Below are 25,088 nucleotides of genomic sequence, written 5' to 3'. Positions count from 1 at the left end.
GCAGTTAAGAGTGTAGGTCTGGAGTCACATGTAAGCTAGACCAGGTAAGGATGGCAGTTTCCTTCCCTAAAGGAGATTAGTGAACCAGATGGGTTTTTCCAATAATTGGCAATGGATTCATGGTCGTCAATAGACCATTAATTCCAGCTGTTTGTTTGAATTCAAATTCCACCATCTGCCATGGTGGGATTCAGAACCCAGGTCCCCAGAACATTACCTGGGCCTCTTGATTACAAGTGCAATGATAATACCACTGAGCCATTGCCTCCCCTGAATAATGCATAAAGGGAAGTTTAACTGATTTTCGGGTGTTCGAACCACTTTTGTGGGCAAAACTAACAAGTGTCACCTGTTTTAATAATGTAACCTTCATCCACCCCACCCCTGCCCCAGACCTCCTCCCTCAAGTTTCATGAGTGTGTTACAGGTTAATGGTTACTTCCTCTTTACAATGAGAACTCTGGGGGCTCACTCTGCCTGGCTCCTGCTGTGTGCATCTGTACTTCTCCAGACAATATTGTGATTGTTAACAATGTGTTGGGTCAAGCAAAGTGATTGAATTGGTGGGAATCGATTGGTCAGAGTGGAAAGAAACGTTGTACCTAAGACCTTCAGGTATATCTGTTGTGCTATGAGCCAAGACCAACACTGCATATGTGATCTTCCTGCTCATTGACTCTACTCGCAGATTATCACAATGCACAACAGCTTCTTTTTTCCCGAATTGTTTTATTTCTGTTTTCAAAATGTCACACAGTTTGAAAATCTCAGTCCAAACGTTAGTGTATCACAACAATTACACACTGGCATTTTGGGGACATCCTAGTTGTCTTAATTAGATTTCTGTGTGATGATCAGTATCCATTGTTGAAATATAATACACCTGACAATTTCCTGTATTTTAAGTAAGTACTTTAGTTTCGAACATGCATGCATAAAAGTGATGCATCTTTCATAATGTTTAAACAAATGTTAAGAAATCATTTCTGTTCATGTGAAATTTATCCTTGACCTTTAGATCAAACATATAGAAAGTGGAGGAAAATATACTGAAGGTGCAATAAAATTCTTTTTATTGTCGAGCGCTGTTGTCTCTTCTCAGTGCCTCAATTTTCCAAAGACTTTAATCAAGTTCAAAGTAGAGCAATTAAATAAATTACTCTTTTGACTCTACAGTTGTAGCAACTAGAAATCCCATGTCGAGAAAAATATACAATGCTACAAATGATCCTGCATGTGAAAGGTCAGTGATAACAGCATCAATACTCAATTTGTCTGCACAACGGTTTTCGTGGAAAACTCAGAGCCCAGAGTTTCCTTTTGCCCCTGAAAGTGGGTGAATTGTCCATTTTTCAAGAGTTTGGAATTTGCAAAACGATTGCTAACATACAATTTCAAAGTTTGTGCTGCTAGCAGGAACAATGAAAGGACAATAACCAATTAGAATTCACCTTCAGCTATGGTTCTTTAATTTTACTCTCCCAGTGAATGTCCTGTTGAAACTCCCAGAGAGATTCATAATCGAGTTGTACAGAGTACAATTTTGTTTTGGAAAATGGCATAGTAATAACTGAGCAAATCCTAAAGATCTTCGTGTTTTTAAACCAATGGGAGAAGTACAGTAAGTCATTGCTACATATGATATTTGAAAAACAATAAAACATCTAATTTAACAAGGGCGGCTTTGAAGACCCAGTGCCAAATTTTCCTCTCAAAGTCATGAAATGCAATTTGGACACTTTCATGACAACCAAAGCATGAGACTACATGTAGACCCATTCATGCCATATTATTCTCTCTTACAGAATTGGCATTAACAAGCAACTATGCATTCGGGAATCAAATAAAAGGCAGATTGTGTTATTACAAACTCCTAATATTGTCAACTGTTACCCCAAGCAGCAGTGTTAACTGAATTGGCTCCTGACTCTACACGTTGGAACTTAGCCAAACATTCAGAAAGGTTCAGCTATCAAAACATATCTTTCATCTCAGGTCACCCTGAAACTGAAAGAAAACACATAGATTGTGTCAAACTACCATTTCAAAACAGATTCCCTGCCAATCAATGGAGTGAAGAAGGCATTGTCTTTTAAACATATAACAACAGTCCAATTTCTCCTCAAATGTACAAGGGATCTGGGCATTGAAGTCTCAGTCCAAAAAAAATGTTGGGAATGGGTTACCTGGAACATTTTTTCTACTGAATTTGAATGCAGTATGGCACTTTTTTCCCATTGAGAACAGTGCTACAGTGCATGTTAATATGTACACAATGCTAGTCACTGTAAGGCTTACCCTTTACAGGATGAAGCCCTGTATCCAGTCATTGCATTAAAGTCACATTCATGTCACAATGCACCCAGCTGGCAGTGACAACTGAAGGTATCAAGAAGTTGAACAATGTGTAGTATTCATCGGGCACCGCCCAACCTCCTACCCCACCCCATCTAAACCCCATGTTTACTAACATTTGTTACCCATACCCTAAGGATAGTTAAAAGTCAATCACATTGCTCTGGGTCTGGAGTAACATGTAGGTCAGACCAGGTAAGGACGGTCGATTTCCTTCCCTGAAGGGATTTACAGATGACACCAAAATTGGTGGTGCCATGGACAGTGAAGAAGGTTATCTCAGAGTACAATGGGACCTTGGTCAGATGGGCCAATGGGCCAAGGAGTGGCAGACGGATTTTAATTTAGATAAATGCGAGGGGTGTTGTGTTTTGGAAAGGCAATCCAGGGCAGGACTTATACACTTAATGGTAAGGTCCTGTGGACTGTTGCTGAACAAAGAGACCTTAGGGTGCAGGTTCATAATGTAGGAGCAAATTACTGCAGTTACTGGAATCTGTACTGGAAATTACAGTAGGTCAGGCAGCATTTATGGAGAGAAAGCAAGCTAACGTTTCAAGTCTAGATGACTTAATTAGAGATTACATGAAGCATGGAGAGGGTAGCGTTTATGTTATAGTGGGGAGAACAAAGAACAAAGAAAATTACAGCACAGGAATAGGCCCTTCGGCCCTCCAAGCCTGTGCCGATCCAGATCCTCTATCTAAACCTGTCGCCTATTTTCCAAGGATCTGTATCCCTCTGCTCCCTGCTCATTCATGTATCTGTCTAGATACATCTTAAATGACGCTATCGTGCCTGCCTCTACCACCTCCGCTGGCAACGTGTTCCAGGCACCCACCACCCTCTGCGTAAAGAACTTTCCACGCATATCTCCCTTAAACTTTTCCCCTCTCACCTTGAAATCGTGACCCCTAGTAATTGAGTCCCCCACTCTGGGAAAAAGCTTCTTGCTATCCACCCTGTCTATACCTGTCATGATTTTGTAGACCTCAATCAGGTCCCCCCTCAACCTCCGTCTTTCTAATGTAAATAATCCTAATCTACTCAACCCCTCTTCATAGCTAGCGCCCTCCACACCAGGCAACAACCTGGGGAACCTCCTCTGCACCTTCTCCAAAGCATCCACATCCTTTTGGTAATGTGGCGACCAGAACTGTACGCAGTATTCCAAATGTGGTCGAACCAAAGTCCTATACAATTGTAACATGACCTGCCAACTCTTGTACTCAATACCCCGTCCAATGAATGAAAGCATGCCGTATGCCTTCTTGACCACTCTATCCACCTGCGTTGCCACCTTCAGGGTACAATGGACCTGAACACCCAGATCTCTCTCTGCATCAATTTTCCCCAGGGCTTTTCCATTTACCATATAGTTCGCTCTTGAATTGGATCTTCCAAACTGCATCACCTCGCATTTGCCTGGATTGAATTCCATCTGCCATTTCTCCACCCAACTCCCCAATCTATCTATATTCTGCTGCATTCTCCGACAGTCCCCTTCACTATCTGCTCCTCCACCAATCTTAGTGTCACCTGCAAACTTGCTAATCAGACCATCTATACCTTCCTCCAGATCATTTATGTATATCACAAACAACAGTGGTCCCAACACGGATCCCTGTGGAACGCCACTGATCACAGTTCTCCATTTTGAGAAACTCCCTTCCACTACAACTCTCTGTCTCCTGTTGCCCAGCCAGTTCTCTATCCATCTAGCTAGTACACCCTGGACCCCATGCGACTTCACTTTCTCCATCAGCCTACCATGGGGAACCTTATCAAACGGTGAGAGTGGAGAGTTGGGGGAGAAAGGGTGTAGATAGTGTAGATTAAGTGATCGGAATACGAGAATGGCACAACAATGCTGTGTCTAACTGTCAGACTGGAAAGAACAGACAGTCTCACTGGGCTGAGGGGAGGAGAGAGAGAACACAGTGACAGAGAATGCAGCAATGTTTGGATCATGCCAATTTCTAAAACAGTGCTGCTGACATGGCTTCCTCCTCCCATAACCGTGGTTTCCCACTCACTGTTGTTGACAGGACCCTCAACCACACCCAACCTATCACCCGTGCTTCCGGCCTTGCCCCCTCCCATCACTCACAACAGCATTATCGGATCCTCTTCATCCTCACTTTTCATCCCAACAGCCTCCCTATTCAAAGGATCATTCTCCGCCATTTCAAACAACTCCAGCAGAACACCAGCACCAAAGACATCCTCCCCTTGCTCCCCCACCGTATGCATTTTGCAGGGATCATTCCCTCCAAGGCACCCAAATTCCATTCCTCAACTATCAACACGAACCCCTTCCCCTAGCACCTTCCCATGTAACCACAGAAGATGTAACACCTGCCCCTTCACCCACTCCCTGCTCACCATCCAAGGGCCTAAACACTCTTTCCAGGTGAAGCAGCATTTCACCCATACCTCCTCCAATTTTGTGTATTGTAGTCGCTGCACCCAACGTGGCCTACTGTACATTGGAGGAACCAAACACAGAAAGGGTGACAGCTTTGTGGAACATCTCTGATCCATTTGTAAGCAGGACCCTGACCTTCTTGTAGCCAGTCAGTTTAACACAGCGTCCTGCTCACCTAGATAGTACGAACTGCTGATGCTGGAGAATCTGAGACAACAAGGTGTAGAGCTGGATGAACACAGCAGGCCAAGCAGCATCAGAGGAGCAGGAAAGCTGACGTTTCGGGTCTAGACCCTTCCTCAGAAAATGATTTGTACTCAGCATGCTGCAGTGCTCCAGTGGATCACAGCGCAAACTGGAGGAACAACATCTCATCTTCACATAGAACATAGAACATAGAACATTACAGTGCAGTACAGGCCCTTCGGCCCTCAATGTTGCGCCGACCTGTGAAACCAATCTGAAGCCCATCTAACTTAAACTATTCCATTATCATCCATATGTTTATCCAATGACCATTTAAATGCCCTTAAAATTGGCGAGTCTACTACTTTTGCAGGCAGGGCACTCCACGCCCTTACTACTCTCTGAGTAAAGAACCTACCTCTGACATCTGTCCTATATCTATCACCCCTCAATTTAAAGCTATAAATTACACTCGGCACTTTACAGCCTACTGGGCTTAATAAGGAGTTCAACGCCTTCAGATTGTGAACTGACTCGTATTTCTTCCCCTTCTTTTGGCTTTCTGCATTCTCTGTCTTGATATCCTTTCTCCCCGCACCCTACCCCCCACTCCCCCTACTCCAGTGGGACTGTCTGGTCTTTCCAGTCTGGCAGTTAGACACACCATTGTTCTGTCTTTATCACATTCCCATCATTTAATCTGCGCTATCAGTGGCCTTTCTCCCCCAGCAATCTATCTCTCTACTATAGCATAAATGCTGTTCCCTCTACACTTCATATCAGAGCTCTGATGAAGAGTCATCCAGACTTGAAACATTAACTTGCTCTCTCTCTATGAATGCTGCCTGACCCGCTGTGATTTCCATCACTTTTTGTTTTAGGTGCAGGTTAATAGTTCCTTGAATGTTGAGTTGCAGGTAGACTGAACAGTGAAGAAGGTGTTTAGTACGCTTGACTTTATTGGTCAGTGCACTGAGTACAGGAGTTGGGGAGTCATTTTGCGGTGTACAGGACATTGGTTAGGCCAGTTTTAGAATGCTGTGTTCAGTTCTGGTCTCTCTGCTATAGGAAAGATGTTGAAAGGGTTCAGAAAAGATTTACAAGGATGTTGCCAGGGTTGGAGGGTTTGGGCTACAGAGAGAGGCTGAATAGGCTGGGTCTATTTTCCCTGGAGTGTTGGAGGCTGAGGGATGACCTTATAGAGGTTTAAAAAGTCATGAGGGCCATGGATAGGGTGTATAGACAGGGTCTTTTCCCTGGGGTAGGTGAGTCCAAAACTAGAGGGCATAGGTTTAAGGTGAGAAGATAGAGATTTAAAAAGGACCTAAGGGGCAACTTTTTCATGCAGAGGGTGGTGTGTGTATGGAATGAACTGCCAGAGGAAGTGGGGGAGGCTGGTACAATTACAACATTTAAAAGAAATCTGGGTGGGTACATGAATAGGAAGGGTTTAGAGGGATATGGATCAAATACTGGCAAATGGGACTAGATTAATTTTGAATATTTGGTCGGCATGGATGTGTTGGACCAAAGGGCCTGTTTCTGTGCTATATATCTCTATGACTTTATGAGAAATGAAAACCATAGTTTCATGTTTACGCTGAAGCATGGGAACATAGAAGCGGGAGTCGGCCATTCTGCCCCTCAAACCTGTTCTGCCATTCAATGAGATCATAGCCGATCTTATATTGCTAAGAACTTTTCATTCCAGATTTTTAAAAATCGGTTGAATTGCTGTCAGCTCCTGAGGTTTGTACTTGCAGCTCCATATCATGGACCTGGATTTCCATTGTACCTGTCCAGTAACGTTCCCATTATGCTGCTCTTTCCCCGAAAGTCAGCGGAACTGAGCAATATCAGGAATTGCAACGTTTATTTCAAATATAAATGCAAAGCCGATTAATATTATCCTCAACACACTGCATTGCGGATGAATATTTAATAGAGAACAATAAAAGGAACAGCTAAATAATGGCTTGATGCATTGCTGCTACCGAGCAAATTATACTCTAGAGGAGATTTGTATCAAGTACAGTAACGAGATCCCAAGTCAGTTTATGCATCATTTTTCAGATTATGTCAGTGGGGTATTTTTTTGCACATAAACATTTTGCAAACTGCAAAGGATGCCTAAATTATTAGATGGTGTTGTTTTACATGCATTGTTCAGGTAGAACTATGAAAGGAGATAACAAGGTGTAGAGCTGGATGAGCACAGCAGGCCAAGCAGCATCAGAGGAGCAGGAAAGCTGATGTTTCGGGTCGAGACCCTTCTATGAAAGGTATTTGCTTTTATATAGTGCCTTTTGTGAGCACAGGAAGTGTCCCAATTCTCTCACATTAAATACTGTTGCACTCTAAAAATGATACATGGGTCTGTGACATGAATTTTCCTGCAAAGTACCAAGCAGCAATGCATTTTGTAATCGTATCAAAATCATGTCATGTCTCACTTTAACCTAAAATGAGGACATCAATATCATACTGTCTATACCATTCTGTCTGCGGGGAAGAAAGACAGACCAATACCAACATCCTTGACTAGGCCAACATCCCCAGCATCAAGGTACTGCACACCCTTGGTTGGTTATGATAGGCTGGGCACATTGTCCACATGACCGCCATGAGAGTCCCCGAGCAGGTACTCTACTCCCAGCCCCGAAACAGCAGGGGAGCCCCAGGCGGGCAGAGGACGTGCTTCAGTGATACCCCCGAGGCCTCATTGGGGAAGTGCAGCATTCCCACTGACACCTGGGAATCGCTGGCCCAACACCGTCCAAAGTGGAGGAGGAGCATCTGGGAAGGCGTCGAGCACCTCGAGACTTGCCATCGGCAAAAAGCGGAAGCCAGGCGAAATGAGCGTGCTGCCACACCAATGCCCCACTCGCCCCTTCCCGTGACCCACCTTCTGCCCCAAGTGTAACAGAGCCTGTGGTAGCCCCATCGGTCTGTACAGCCATCTACAGACTCACCCAAAGGGTGGAAGTGAGTCATCCTCATCTGTGAGGGACCGCCGATGATGATGACTGTACTATTGGCTTTTTAACCCAAACTGTTGAAGTGCAGGAAGCATTAACTAAAGCCCCACTTAGGGGTAAATTTTAGAAACTGGCAGTATATTCTTACTGTTAGACAGCTCTCCCCACCCTCTATCTGTCCCAACAGGGCTCCAACTAATGCTACAGTCCACCACCGCCTACCCCCTCCAGTATTGGACTCCAACCTCAAAACCCCACCCATCAGTTAGGAAAGTGGATGTGGAGGCAGACTACTCACTCCCTATAGCTAGTTCACTTCCAGCTCCTTCAGAAACATGGGGCATACATAGACCCAACACAATTCCCCGTTGCGGTGGGATATTTGAGGGAAATTAAACTGTGCCCCCGTTTCAGAAATCAGCTTCTGTGAAGAGAGAGGTAAGTAAGGTATGTGTGGGGTTAGGGTGGCACTTGCATCTCTGGGACCCTAATAATTACTGCCCCCAAGCAAATGACCCCCAATGCAACATATTTCCACCCCTCCTGCAGGATCTGACACATCCCCTCACTCAGCAGTTCCATACTTCCCTTGACCACTGTCCTTGTCATCAGTTCCCCCTTTCCACCCACCAACAACTGACCCCAACGCTCAGACCTACCCTCAGCTATATTTATCGAATAGCTGATCCACCTGACACCCTAATTACCTCACACCTTACCCACCTGACACATTACGTACCTCGTACTCTATATACCTGGCACCCTACTTACCTCATACCCTAACCACCTGGCACCCTAACCTCTCAATCAAGATTTTTCCCCTCTCTGCATTCTGCCAGTCAGCCAACCCTCTATTCATGCCAGTACCTTGCCCCTAACACCATGGGCCCTTATCTTATTTAGCAGCCTCCTGCACAGCACCTTATCAAAGGCCTTCTGGAAATCCAAATAGATCATGCCCACTGGTTCTCCTCTGTCTAATGTGCTCATTACCTCCTCAAAGAATTCTAACAGATTTGTCAGGCATGAAATCCCCTTTAAAAACCCATGCTGACTCAGCCCTGTTTTACCATGCACTTCCAAGTACTCCCCAATCTCATCCTTAATAATAGGCTCTAAAATCTTACCAATGACTGAGGTCAGGCTAATCAGCCTATAGTTTCCTGTCTTCTGCCTCCCTCCCTTCTTAAACAGGGGGGTTACATTAGCCATTTTCCATTCTCTGAGACCCTCCCTGACTCCAGTGATTCCTGAAAGATCACCACCAATGCCTCCACAATGTCCTCAGCTATCTCCTTCAGAACTCTGGGGTGTAGTCCATCTGGTCCAGGTAATTGACCATCTTCAGATCTTTCAGCTTCCCCAACACCTTTTCCTTAGTGATAGCACTACACTCATCTCTGCTCCCTGACTCTCTTGAAGTTCTGGTTTGCTGCTGGTATCTTCCATCGTGAAGACTGATGCAAAGTACTTATTCAGTTCCTCTGCCATTTCTTTGTTCCCTATTACTACTGCTCCAGCCTCATTTTTCAGTGGCCCAATGTCCACTTTTGCCCTTCCCTTACCTTTGAGATACCTAAAAATATGCTTGCAATCTTCTTCTATATTACTAGCTAGCTAACTCTGGTATTTGGCAGTATTTGTGAAGAGAAAACAGTGTTAACGTTTCAGGTCCAGTGTCCCAAATTCAGAACTGATGGTAGTTAGGAAAAGGTTGGTATAAATGCTGAAAAAGGGGTGAGGGGATTGGGGAGGGGTAAACCTTACATGAAGATGGGGCCCAGAGAAAATGTTGGGCAGACAAAGGAAAGGGAGAATGAATGGCTGCTAATGGGGTTTGTTAATGGCTAGCAATGGGTGGTGTGTAACAGCAGACCATGTGATAACAAGGCCTGCTGAATGGGCTTTAGGGTAAAGACATGGGAGAAAGTGCTCAGGCCCTAAAATTGTTGAACACAATATTGAGCACAGAAAGCTGAAGGGTTCCCAAGCAGAAAATGAGGTGTTATTCTTCTAACTTGTACTGGAGTACTGCAGTGAGCCAGAGACAGAGATGTTGACCAGGGACCAGGGTGGTGCATTGAAAGGCAGACTCAGGATCATTTTTGCAGACAGAACATAGGTATTACATGATCAGGCCCCCAGGCTATGCTTTGTTTTCCCGTGTAGAGGAGATCAGTTGAATAGACTGAGTGAAGCATAGGTAAAGTGCTGCTTCACCTGGAACATGTGTTTGAGCCTTTCGTTACTGAGGAGGGAGGAAGTAAATGGGCAGGTGTTGCACCTTCAGTGGTTGCAGGGGAAGATACCATGGGTCTGTGTGGGGTTTCTTGGAAATGAAGGAGGAGTGGACTAGGATGTTCCAGAGGGAACAGTCCCTGCGGAAGGCTGGCAAGAGAGGAGACGGGAATATGTGTCTCTTTCCAGCAACTTCTGCTTTTGTTTCTGATTTCCAATATCTGCACATTTTTGGCTTGTTTTTACTGTCATATTTCATCTCTCTACTTATTGCTTTTTTAGTTTTCCATGGCTGGTTTTTAAAGGCTTCCCAATTCTCTGGCTTAGAACTAATCTTCACCACATTGTATGTTTTTTCTTTTGTTTTTATGCTGTCCCTGACTTACCTTGTCAGCTTTGGTTCCCTCATCTTCCCCTTAAAATGTTTCTTCTTCCTTGGGATGAGTTTCTGCTGTGCCTCCCCAAATTACCCCCAGAAACTCCTTCCATCGCTGCTCCACTGTCTCCCCTTCCAATCAACTCTGACCAGCTCCTCCCTCATGTCTTTACTCAGTTATAACACTGTTACATCTGATTCCAGCTTCTCCCTCCCAAATAGCAGAGTAAAAAGCACAGAAATGTTTGAGAAATGTGTGCCTCAGCTTTGATTTTTGATTGATGTTATTGCAATTTAGCCTTATAGAAGATTTCTTTTCTCAAATGTGTCCCATGAAGCTTCATAGAATGACAGAAAACCACTTGTTTGCATTTCTGCTGATGCATAATGTAAAGTACATCTGGGATCACAAAATCCAATTTCCTACAACACAAGCACTGTTAAAGCAACTGCCATAAGACTTAATCAATTTTACTGGACCAATGGACCACTAACCATTACTGTTCTCATATACAGTCTTTAATGAATTGCATATTGAAGGAATGCCCAATGATTTACAGTATAGATGATATTAAAAACACATTCATTTATTTTAGGACTGGTCAAAACATTGAAAAATCCTTCACCTAATGAATTAATTTTCAGTTGCTTTTCTTTCTAAGAAACTGCGAAGACATTATGCATCAAAAACATCCCACAGACAGAAATAATATGAATGGCCAGTAAATCTGTGCCGTTTTTTTTTTGTTGAATGATACTAATCAGAAACCTGAGCCTCATACCAGAAGAACTCCATGTTTGGTTGGAAGGTAGGATGTTTTCTATAACCAGCTCCTGACCCAAGGACAACACTTCTGACCATATGGCCCAGATATTAACATTTCCTGCATTTACAAAAACACATTATCCTGGAGAAAAACGATGAATTTCCTGGATTAATAAAGCAAAATACAGACCTTTAGCTTTGATGCAGCAGCTTCCTGCTGGTTAGATAGTTTGATGGTCATTCCCTGCTTAGAACAGAAAGTGCTGGAGAAACTCAGCAGGTCTGGCGGTCTCTGTGGAGAGAGAAACAGTGTTATCTTTTCTAGTCTGATATGACTCTCACTCAGAACTCAGTCCTGAAGGAGTGTCACTGGACTGGAGTCATTAACTCTGTTTGTCTTTCCACAAACACTGCCAAACCTACTGAGTTTCGCCAGCAATTTCTGTTTTTGTTTCAGATTTTCACCCTCCGCCTTTATTCCCTGCTTTAACCATTCAGTGGCAGAAAGAACTGTAAAAAGACAAAGGTTCATCTCCACTCATAGAACGGACCTTGTTCTCAAATGGCTTCAAGGATAGGCTCCAGGGGACCATTCAGCAATTTCCTGGCCTCCCTCCTGAATGAAATTGTCCCATTCTTGATCTAAACATCACAGTCAAGTTTGTATAAAAGGAAAAAGAAACACTTGCACTTATATAGCACCTTTCAAGATCTCAGGATTCTGCAGTGTACTTCATTTTTGAAGTTGCAATGTAGCAGGTATTAGTTGTAATGTTAGTGGCTGGGGTATGGGGTTGTACGCTCTCGGTGATGTTGCCAACACTCACAATCTAAAGGATGTAATTGCCACTTTGATGAAACAACACTAATTGAAAAGTCACTGTGTGATTTTTTTTTGTTATATCATCATATCATAGAATCCCTGGGGTGTGGAAACAGGCCCTTCGGTCCAACCAGTCCACACTGATCCTCAGCATCTGACCCAGACCCATCCCCCTATAACCCACCTAACCTACACATCCCTAAACACTACGGGCAATTTAGCATGGCCAATCCACCTAACCTGCACATCTTTGGACTGTGGGAGGAAACTAGATTAGTAGTAGTTTGGGCTGTTATCTTCGACTCTATGCCTGGTTTGCATGGTGTTCTCCTCCTCCTCCGATCTATCTTGACAGACTCTGTTCCTGTTCCTTTTGGGCCTTTCCTCAGTAGATTGCAAACTGCTTTGTTTAAGCCAATCTTCTGCTTATTCACTCCAACAGGCTGTCTGCCTTAACATTCACATTTATTCACCCAGCCCCTTCCATTCTCCATGTCCTATTGATCTTTCCTGATGACCCCTCCCACTGCGCCATCCTACAGACCCGTCCCTGTTGTCTGCTCCTTCTGACCCCTTCCTATTGACCTTTCCTGATGACCCATCTGTTGCCCCTCTTGAAACTGTTGTTGACCTTTCCCATTGATCCTTCCACTCGCCCCCCCCCCTCCTATTGAGCTTGCCGTTGTCTACTTTTCTGACCCCATGATGTCAACCCCTCTGGTTGGCCCCTTGTAATGACCCCTGCTGTTGATACCTCATCTTGCCCCATCCTATTGCATTGTGTTGCCCCCCTTCCACTCCTCCAGCCCCTTGGCCTGTTATTACCTACTTCTACTGACTTCTCTTTTGCTCCTCCTAGCTTGTTCGGGATTTCCACTGACCCCTCCTGAAATTCCCGTTACTGTCTTTGTAATTTCCTCTGTTCCCTCCGTCTGTGACACCCAGGCTCCAATTCAGAGTTGTATCTCAGCTCCAGCTCCCAATCCCAGCACAGGATGAACTTCCATCCTCTTTCTCAGTCTCTCAGTGAGAAGCTGACTCAGAAAACCCATGAGGAATAATAGAGTGCTATCTCTGCACCCATGCTAAGCTGAATTTGTCAAAAATTATTGAATAACACATTAACCTGGTAGGTATGACATAGATAAGCTGCCACAGGATATGCCGAGCTTGGGGCCTTGTGGTGCAGTGGTAGTATCCCTTCCTCAGAGTCAGGAGGCTCGGATTGAACTCCCATCTAGTGTGTAATAATGTTTCACAGCAGATTAATTTGGAAAATATAAAAAAAAGTTATGTGCAGAGCTTACTTAATGTTGAAATAAAAACAATATGCTGGAAATCTGAAATACAAAGGAGACATGTCTTCACGCAGAGAGTGAGGAGCCTGTGGAATTCCCTGACACAGAAAGAGGTTGAGGCTAAAACATTGAATACTTTCAAGAATGAGTTTGATATAGTACTTAGGGCTAACGAGATCAAAGGTTATGGGGAGAAAATGGGAACAGGGTAATTGAATAATCAGCCAATGGCTTACACTTGCTCCTATTTTCCCTGATTCAGAAAGAGAAAATGCTGAAGAAACTCAGCAAGTCAGGCAGCATTGGTGGAACAGAAACTAGAGTCCCGTTTCAAGACTGGTATGACTGATCTTCAGAACTATTCTTTTTCATTTCTGAACATGAGTCATATTGGGCTCACAGCACTAACTCTGTTTTCTCTATACAGATGCTATCAGACCTGCTTAGTTTCTCTGAAAGCTGAACCTGCTCATTTTCACTGACTTATCGTTCAGAATGCTGGGTTCGACCATTCAATGACCTTGTGTGTGTGTTTCTTTCCCATTTGTCTGTTCTATACACAGCGAATCACATGTTGGTCATCAATCACCAGTGATGAGTTAAGATGTTTATTAGCCATCTTGTCCTGTCCTAGGCATTTCCAAGCATAATTTGAAGACTTTGGGTTTGATAATGTCACCCAAAGGCTTTTATTCCCTGGAAATCTCCAGTGCTTCAATGTAATTTGCTTTATGATTTATGAACGTGATGTTTACACGTGGAGGTTGCCTGATCTCATGAATGTTGTTCAAACGCATCCATCTCATTGCTCTACGCATGAACTGCAGAGAGAGTACTACTACCCTACTGCTTTAGCTTGATGGTGAGGAGTTTCCATCTTTCTCTGTCCACAGAAACTGGACTCAGTCTGTCTTTCACATGTGACTGTGAAATTCTTATCTCTGTGTTTAAAGAAGCTGGTGATTATTGACAACGTATCATTACTGTGAAGAAGTATTTGGGAGTGTTAACCTTTCTGTCCATGAGTTGCTGATCATACGCCAACAATCACGGTAAAAAACAAATTACATTTCAATATCAATTGTGACACTATTACTCAGTGTCAAATGCAGCAAGAAACAGAAAGGAAGGAATGTTATGAGTTTCTCTGGCATCAAGTTGAAACAAGCTGCTCCCACAGATTGGATTTTTCATAGAAAGGAGTGTGAGTGATGTTATAATCAGTCATTGTTTGAAAGGAGGAGCCTGCTCCAGTGCAGGATGGGGTCTGAATGTCCACATTAATGCGAGACATGGAGACACGAACCAGGGGGTCTTGTCTTCCCCAACCCAGTCCATATCCAAATCCAGGCAGGCCTTTGAGAAAATCTCAAAATGCCCTCTGGCGTTGCCTGTCCTCCCTCTGCCATCTGTCCTTGCCTGTCCTCCCTTTCTCTTCAGGTTTGTTATGTGATTGCAAAGGCCTGTCACTCTGTGAGATTGCAGTTCCTCATGCTATGTGAGGGGAGCATTGCAGTTATTGACCCATGCGAAGAATAAATCCTCGCTCTACACTTTCCCTCTCCAGGAGTTAAATTTTTCCTCATCTCAGTCCTAAAAGGTTTACCCCTAATCCTTAAACAATGACCCCCCTGTTGAGGACACCCCCACCATCAGGAGCTTCCTTCCTGCCATTCGCACTGACTCCTCCTTCGAGAATTGTATTGGTTTCTATGAGACTCCCCCTCATTCTTTTAAACTCCAGTGAAAACAATCATCATCTACTCAATCTCTCCTCTTATGTCAGACCTGTTGTCCCAGGAATCAATGTGGTAAACATTCATTGCATTCCCTCGACAGTAAGAACATCCTTCCTCAGACAAGGAGTCCAAAACTGTACACCATACTCCAGGTGTAGCCTGAGCAAGGCCCTGTATAAATGCAGCAAGACATCCCTGTTCCTGTACTCGAATCATCTCATTATGAAGGCCAACATACTGTTTATCTTCTTCACCGCCTGCTGCATCTGTATTGCTTGCTTTCATCGACTGGTGCCTGAGGACACCGAGATCTCGTTGAACATAAGGAGAAACAGGAATTACTGGAAAAACTCAGCAGGTCTGGCAGCATCCATAAACAGAAATCAGAGTTAACTTGTCGGATCTAGTGATCCTTCTTCACAATAATCTGCCTTCCTAGTTTTGCTCCCAAGTGGATAGTCTAACATTTATCCACATGAAACTGCATCTGCCATGTATTTGCCCTATCGCTCAGCCTGTCCAATTCACACTGAAACATCTTCGCATCCTCCTCACAGCTCACCCTCCCACCCAGCTTTGTGGAGATATTACATATAGTTTCCTCATTAAATCATTAATATTTATTGTGAATAGCTGGGGTCTGATCACTGACACCTGTGGTACTCCACTAGTCACAGCTTACCATTCAGAAAAAGACCCAGTTATTCCTGCTCTTTACCTCTACCTGCCAGCCCATTCTCTATCCATCTCAATACACTACCACCAGTCCCATGCTCTTTAATTTGACACATTAATCTCTTATGTGGGACTTTGTGGAAAACCTTCTAAAAATCCAAATATACTTGCTTTCCCTCATCAACTCTACTAGTTATATCCTCAAAGAATTCCAGTCAATTTGTCAAGTATAATTTCCCTTTTGTAAATCTGCGTTGACTGTATCTGATTTTACCACTAAGTGCTCTGTTACAAAATGCTTGATCATGGTCTCTAGCTGCTTCCCCGCCACCAAGTTCAAACTCACTGGTCTATAATTCCGTTTTCTCTCTGCCTCCCTTTTTGGATAGTGGGGTTACGTTAGCTACCCTCCAATCTGTATGAATTGTTCCAGACTCTAAAGAATCTTGGAAGATGACTACCAATGCATCCTCTATTTCCAGGGCCATTTCCTGCAGTCCGCTAGGATTTAGATTTTCAGGCCCTAGAGATGTATTAGCCTTCAATCCCATCACTTTTTCCAACCGCGTTCCTCTACTAATACAGACTTACTTCAATTTCTCGCTCTCACTAAACCCTGTGTTTCCCAGGATTTCTGGTATGTTATTCATGCCATCCTTTGTGAACACAGAGCCAAAGTGTGAAGTTAGTTTGTCCTTGTTCCCCATTATAAATTCCCCAATTCCATCTGCAAGAGATCTACATTGGCTTCATCAATCTTTTTCTTTTGACAACTCAAGGCAGTGAAATCTTGCCCACTCCAGATGTTAAATCTTCTTACTCCAGATGTTAAATCTTCTCACTCCAGATGTTAAATCTTATGCATTTCAAGAACTAAATTCAAAATTGGATTCTTTTCGTTATCGATCAGCCTCTGTTTTCTCGGTGTTGTCATGCAGTAATTGTCCTCAATCAGCCCAAGATCACTTTCCATGTGCCCCCTCCCATAAAAAACTTGTCAAAAAGATAACAAGCCTCCGAAACGACAGTAACTGTGGAGTGTGGAGCAGCTTCAGGGTATTTTCCTGATCACTCTGCTCAGAGATGATATGACTCACCTCTGGAGCATGTGGGACCTGAACACAAGCCTTCTGGCTCAGAGATGGGGACATTACCACTACACCACAGAACATGAAGTGATCCAATCGTGTTTTACAGCTGTTACATTAAAAAGCTTGGAGAGAACAGTAACTGCAATTTTGACTGTCACAAACTGCTTTGAACTATGTCCAGCTTTCACAAAAGAGAGATAATGCATATTGAACATAATAAGTACATTTTGTCTGTCCTCTTTGGTTTCCTACGAAAATGGTTTTTGTTTAGTCTGAGATTTCTTTTCACAGCAGGTTTTGTCGTCTGGTAATTATGGTGAAATCTTTCCCCACAAATGGTTTTTACAAATTACGTTAACAGCAGCAAAAGGATAACAGCCTAAAGTAAACTGTTCAATGCAGTTTTTACTTCTTTTCATTGTCCTCGTGCTTGTTTGTAATTGAATTTAAAATCTGTAGGATCTGACAGTGCATCAGTGGGTGTAGTGGCCTTGTCTGAAACTGCTTTCTCCCCCGTCACGTCCAGCAATGTTTGGAGGTTTTTTTTAACTGGTCCTTGGTGAATATAAAACAGATCTGTTGTTTGCATATTATGATCACTGTGATTTATTAGGGTAGAGCAATTAGTGCCCAAAAAACTAATTCCAGGTAAAATAACTGAAGTCTTCAGGGACTATAGGCGGTATTGTGGACAGTGAGGAAGGTTATCAGAAATTGTAGCAGGATCTTGATCAGCTGGGGAAGTGGGCCGAGAAATAACAAATGGAGTTTAATATAGATAAGTGACAGGTGCTGCATGTTGGAAAGTCAAATCAAGGTAGGAGTTTCACTGTGAATGGTAGGGCCTTAAGGAGTGTAGTGGAACAGAGGGACCCCGGAGTTCAGGTGCACGGTTCTCTGAAAGTGGAGTCACAGGTAGACAGGGCAGTGAAGAAGGCTTTTGGTACACTGGCCTTCATCAGTCAGGGCATTGTGTATAGAAGTTGAGACGTCATGTTGCAGTTGTACAGGATGTTGGTGAGGCCGCACTTGGAGTATTGTGTTCAGTTTTGGTCACCTTGCTATAGGAAGGATGTTATTAAACTGGAAAGAGTGCAGAAGAAATTTACAAGAATGTTTCCAGGGCTCAAGGGGCTGAGTTATAGGGAGAGGTTGGACAAGCTAGGACTTTTTTCTTTAGATCATTGGAGACTGAGGGGGAAATCTTATAGAAGTTTATAAGATCATGAGAGGCATGGATAAGGTGAATGCACTTAGTCTTTTTCCCTGGGATGGGGAATCAAGGACCAGAGGGCATCAGTTTAAGGTAAGAGGGGAAAGAATGCATGGGAACCTGAGGGGCAACTTTTTTACACAGAGGGTGGTACGCATATGGAATGAGCTGCCAGCAGAAGTGTGCATTAGCAACACTTAAAAGGCATTTGGACAAATACATGGATAGGAAAGGTTTAGAAGGATATGGGCCAAGTGCAGGGAAATGGGATTAGCGTGGATGGACATTTTAGTCAGCACGGACCAGTTTGGGCCAAAGGGCCTGTCTCTGTGCTGTAGGACTCTACGACTCTTTAACTAGACTTGTTTGAAAACCCACCAATACCAGGCTTCTGTCACCAGAGGTCCTCAGCGAGCACTCATTCAGATAAAGTTCCCACAATTTATGGCCACCATCAAGATTGGGATGAGACCATTCAGCCCCATGCATTTGCATTACTGTTCAATTATTGATATTGTTAATCAACACGTTCAAGGATGGTATGACACACTTCTGGAGAAGTTGGGACCTGAACACAGCCCCCCCTGGCTTAGAGGTATGGGGCATTACTGTAGTGATTGGAGCAAAGACAGCTAGGTGGATCTCAGAATATGAGTTTCCTGATTGAGGCTGTTAACCTGGTCCAATCGGGGAGCCCTGGCTGACAGATAAGAACAGGAGTGTCAGGGGATCTGTTCACTATAAGAGCTGGCTCTGAGCTAGCTGGGTCAGTGTCATGTTCTATGTACGTATAAATAAAGGGTGACTTGTGAGAGGATACCAGCCTCTGTGAGTTATTTCATCTACCAACGTGTCCCAAGAACCTGAAAGAATTATGAAAAGAACAGATAAACATGGTGATGCTATTCAGTCCATCAAATATGGCTGCCATTCAGCCATAGAGATTTTCTAATCAACCAGTTCAGACTTGTTATGGCACACCTCTGAAGCAGGTGGGATTTAAAGCCAGTTCTCTTTTACTCATATCGTGGTCAATCTGCACCTCACCTCCATTTTCCTATTTTATCTCCATATTCCTTGATACATTTACTCAACAGAAGCCTATCCAATTGCGGAATTTCTGGAAAAAAACAGAGGAAATGTTTCAGGTTTGTTACCCTTCCTCAGGACCATCGACGTCCTGAGGGTTACCTTTGACCAGAAACTGAACTGGAATAGACAAATAAATGCAGGAGCAAGTTACTGCAGATGCTGGAATCTATACTGAAAACAGAAAAATAATACTGGAAATCACAGTGGGTCTGGCAGTATTCAACTAGACTTGAAACGTTAGCTTAGTCTCTCACCATGGATGCTGCCTGATGTGCTGTGATCTCCAGCATAACCAAACAAATACTACAAGAATAAAACAGAGGCTGGAAATCCTGCAGCGAATAACTCAATCTGGTCTTCCTGAAGCCCATCCACCATCTACAATATTTAATCCTTTCTGTGTAAGTCTATGGAAGGAACAACCTGAGTGCGACGAGGGACGAGGGGAGATTGCTCATAACCACATAAAGAGGAGTTGACCCAGGCTATAGCTGGATGACAGATGTCACAGTAAGGTCTCAGACAAACACCAGTGGGTGTGTGAGGATGGGGGAAGATGAACAACAGTGACATACACCATTATAATATATCTCGCAGCACCTGTGTCTATAAATAGCGACCAAGCGGCATCCACGAGAGGTAGCGGGATTGTGCCTACATTCTCCACTTTGGTTTTAGGGGTGGCATAGTGGCACAATGGTTAGCACTGCTGCCTCACAGTGCCAGCAACCCGCGTTCGATTGCACCCTCGGGCGACTGTCTGCGTGGAGTTTGCACGTTCTCCCCTTGCCTGTGCAGGTTTCCTCCGGGGGCTCTGGTTGCTTCCCACAGTCCAAAAATGTGCAGGCTAGGTGGATTGGCCATGCTAAATTGCCCACAGTGTTCAGGGATGTGTAGATTAGGTGGGTTATAGGGGGAGGGGTCTGGGTGGGAAGCTCTGAGGGTTGGGCCAAAGGGCCTGTTTCCACACTGTAGGGATTCTATGATCTATGAATCTAATTAAATATATTTGGGCAGCTACTATTAGGATCCATCTCAAAGCATTTCAGATTCTACATGGACCTGGATAGATCTTTCCCCATACAGGGGGAGACTAGGACTACAGGTATAATCACAGAATAAGCTGTCACACATTTAAAACAGACACAAGGAGTATATTTTTCTCTCAGAGGAGAATGAAGCTGTGGAATCAGAGGGCTGTGAGGCTGTGTGATTTAGTATAAACAAAGCTGAAAGAGATAGATTTTTTAATCAGGAAAGGAATCAAGGGTTATGGGGAAAAGGCAGGAAAGTGGAGCTGAGGATTATTAAATCGGCCATGGTCTCATTGAATGGCAGGGCAGACTCAATGAGCAGAATGGCCTACTTATGGTCTTATTTCTCCAATGAGTAAGCTGACTGTATGAGGTACCACCAAATCTAGCCTGCAATAATCAATTCTGCATAATCTGTTCTGAGGAAGGGTCACCGGACCCGAAACGTTAACTCTGTTTTCTCCTTCACAGATGCTGCCAGACCTGCTGAGCTTTTTCAGCAACTTCTGTTTTTGTTCCTGATTTACAGCATCCGCAGTTCTTCCGGTTTTTATTCTGCAATAATCAGTGTTGTTTTATTCTTAAAGGAGGGTGAAGCTAAGATGCCTTGATCCCTATAATTGAACATTCTGCCAAAGCACATAAAGCATGGCCAATTCGGATTAAGGTAACAGATGGTATCTGGGAAAACATATTGCAGTCTGTCACCACCTCCACAAAATATTATTCAAAATATACACAGATGGAAAGTTCTTTGCCAAACACCTCAAGGAAGGGAAGACTATGATGATGACAGCAGCAGTACATTCGTTGCCTGAGTATAGTGGAAACAATGGCGAATGTCAAAAGGGACTTATGTACGATACTCAAAAAGGAACAATTTATTGGACAATGTGAATGGAGCAGGAACGTGAGATTAATTGGCTAGTTCCCACCAAGAGCTGTCGCAGGTGTATGAGCTTACAAATTAGGAACAGGAGTAGACTATTCAGCCCCTTGAGTCTAGCCCATCCTTTAATAATATCATTGCACCAGCATCACATTCCCATCTATAACCAATAATCTTTGACTCTTGTTCTTCAAGAACCTAGCAATCCAGTCTTAAAAAATAATGAATGAATTTGCCTTCAGCACCCACTGGGGAAGACAGTGTCAAAGACTCAAGACTCTGGGTGACAAATAATTCTCTTTATCTCCACCTTAAATGGAGTTCCCCTGATTTCTAAACTGTATCCCTGAGTTCCAGTCTCTCCCATGAGATGAAAACATCTTTTCAGCATCCACCCTGTCACATCTTCTCAGAATCTTATATTTCTCAATAAGATCACTCTCATTCTTCTAAACTCTAACCGATTCTTCATAATTCTTCATCAAATAACCTCCTCATCCCAAATTGAGTCAATCTTCCATGAACTGGTTCTAACACATCTACATCATTTCTTAAATAACAAGAACAAAACTGGACACAGGACTCCAGATGCAGCCTCATCAATGCTCACTGTAACTGCAGTAAAACATTTTGACTTTTATATTCCGTTCCCCTGAAATAAATGGCAACATTTCATTAGTCTTCCTAATTCCTTGCGATACCTGAGGAATAACTTGGTGTAATTCAGTCCCAGGACACCCAAATCCCTCTGTACATCTGAGTTCTGGAATTTCTCTCCAACCAAATAAAATACTTCTTTTCTATTGCTCCTGCCAAAGTGAATAAGTTCACTTTTTCCATCATTGTGCTCCACTGGGAATTTCTTTTTATCCATTCATATAACCTGTCTATATCCTTTTGCAGAATCCTTGTGCCTTCTTCACAACTTAACTTCCTATCCAACTTTGTGTCAACAGCAAACTTTGCAATCATACCTTGCATCCCTAGGTTCCTTGTAGTGTAGTGGTAGTGTCACTAACTCTAAGCCAAGAGGCCCAGGTTCAAATGCCATCTGCCAAAGAGGTGTGTAAATACATCTCTGAACAAGCAGCATCATAGGAGCAGATGATGCTGCTTGGCCTGCTGTGTTCATCCAGCCCTGCACCTTGTTGTCTCGGATTCTCCAGCATCTGCAGTTCCTACTATCTCTCATCTCTGAACAAGTTGGTTTAAAAATGTACCTTCTGTCCCTTCATCTGAATCATTTATACAAATTACAAACAGTTGAGGTCCCAGCAATCTGATCTGTTGCACTCCGCTGGTTATATCTTACCAACCTGAAAATGACCCAAAAATAGAAATCACTAGGAAAGCTCAGCAGGTCTGGCAGCATCTGTGGAGAGAAATCAGAGTTAATGCTTCAGACCAGGTGACCCTTCCTCAAATGCTGCAAGACCTGCTGAGCTTTTCCAGCAATTTCTCTTTATGTCTCTGATTTACAGCATCCACAGTTTTTTCAGCTCTGAAAATGACCCATTTATGCTTGTTCTTCAATAAAAGCAAAATACTGCAGATGCTGGAAATCTGTAACAAACGCACAATATGACTCTTCCATTTTGGGCTCAAAGCATTAACACTGTTACTCTGTCCACTGTTGCTGCCAGACCTGCTGAGTTTCTCCAGTACTTTCTGCTTTCATACGGCCACTCTTTTTTCCTGCTAGCTAAACAATCCTCCATCCATGTGATTATGTTAACTCTACACCAAGAGTTCTTGTTTTGTGTTGTAATCTTAGACATGGCACCTCATCAAATGCCCTTGGCATGTCTAAGTACATGGCATTGACAATTTCCCCTTTATCTACATTGCTTGTTACTTCATCAAAAAATCTCCAATAAGTTAGGAAGCCACTTTTTTTTCACAAAACCACATTCTCTGCCTAATTACTTTGAGATTCTGTAAAGGCCCTATTATAGCCTTGTTAAGAAAAGATTCGAGCGTTTTTCCTATGACAGATGTTAAGCTAACTGGCCTGGAGTTTCCTACTTTCTGCCATCACAACCATACATTTCTAAAATAAAGGAGTCACACTCACTATTTCTCACTGTTTGAACTTTCCCAGAATCCTTGGAATTTTGGTAAATTAGAACAAAAGAACAAAAGAGCAAAAGAGAAGTACAGCACAGGAACAGGCCCTTCGGCCTTCCAAGCCTGTGCTGATCATCATGCCCTGACTAAACTAAAAAACAAACCTTCTGCCCTTATTCAATCCATATCCCTATATTCCCTCCCTATTCATGTAACTATCCGGATGCCTCTTAAATATCACCAATGTGCCCGCTTCCACCACCTCCTCTATCAGTGCATTCCAGGCTCCTACCACTCTCTGTGTGAAAAACTTTTGTCACACATCTCTCTTAAACTTTCCCCCTCTCACCTTGATCCTGTGCCCCTTGTGATTGAAACTTCAACCCTGGGAAAAAGCCTCTGACTATCCACCCAATCTGTGCCTCTCATAATTTTGTAGACCCCTATCAGGTCTCCTCTCAGCCACCATCTTTCCAGTGAAAACAATCCTAGTCTTTTTAACCTTTCCTCATAGCCAATGCCGTCGAGACTGGGCAACATCCTGGTGAACCTTCTCTGCACTCTCTCCAAAGCTTCCACGTCCTTCTGGTAATGTGGTGACCAAAATTGCACACAATACTCCAAATGTGGCCTAACGAGGGATTTTTAAAGCTGCAGAGATAGTACGAGCTGCAGATGCTGGAGTCAGAGATAACACAGTGTGGAGCTGGAGGAACACAGCAGGTCAGGCAGCATCAGAGGAGCAGGAAAGTTGCTGTTTTGGGTTGGGACCCTTCTTCAGAAATGGGCCAGGTCCTGATCCGAAACATCAACTTTCCTGCTCCTCTAATGCTACCTGGCCTGCTGTGTTCCTCTAACTCCACACTGTGTAATCTTTTATATAGCTGCAACATGGTTTACCAACTTTTGTACTCCATTCCTCGCCTGATGAAGGAAAGCATGCCATATGCCTTCTTAATCACCTTGGCCACCTGTGTTGCCACTTTTAGGGAACTGTGGGCCTGCACGCCCAGATCCGTCTGTATGTTAATGTTCCTAGGGGTTTTGCCATTAATAGTACAATTCACACCTAAATTTGATCCTCTAAAATGCATCACCTCGCATTTGTCTGGATTATACTCCATCTCCCATTTCTGTGCCCAAGTTGCCAATCTATCTATGTCCTGTTGTATCCTTTCACAATCGTTCGCACTATCAGCAATTCCACCAATCTTCGTGTCATCTGCAAACTTACTGATCAGACCACCTATATTTTCCTCCAGATCATTTATACAAAATACAAACAACAGAGGACCTAAGACTGTGGAACACCACTAGTTACTGGTTTCCATTCTGAAAAACATCCTTCCACCATTACCCTCTGTCTTCTAAGACCAAGCCAGTTTTCTATCCATCTAGCCACCCCACCCCGAATCCCATGTGATTTTAGTTTTTGTACCAATATGCCATGTGGAACTTTATCAAGTGCCTTACTAAAGTTCATATAAGCTATAACCACAACCCTTCCCTCATCAATTATCCTTGTCAGCTCCTCAAAAAATTCGATCAGGTTGGTGAGACATGACCTTCCACATACGAAACCATGCTGCCTGTCACGAACGAGTTAACTAATTAAAACCAATATATGTCTTATTTCAGCAGGCACTTCTTATAAAGGGTCTAAGATGAGTTCCATCAGGCCTTAGGCATTTGTAAGCTTTCAGTTCCAACGATTGTCCCCCGGTCCCCATTCCTGGCAATTGTAATATTGTTTTTTTCCTTTATTTATTCACGGGATGAGGACGTCGCTGGCCAGGCCAGCATTTATTGTCCATCCCTAATTACCCAGAGGGCAGTTAAG

The sequence above is a fragment of the Rhincodon typus genome, chromosome 21, assembly GCF_021869965.1.
Source record: "Rhincodon typus isolate 14 chromosome 21, sRhiTyp1.1, whole genome shotgun sequence".
Classification (NCBI taxonomy): Eukaryota; Metazoa; Chordata; class Chondrichthyes; order Orectolobiformes; family Rhincodontidae; genus Rhincodon; species Rhincodon typus.
The sequence above is the reverse complement of the archived record's forward strand: the minus strand, read 5'-3'. Positions refer to the sequence as shown.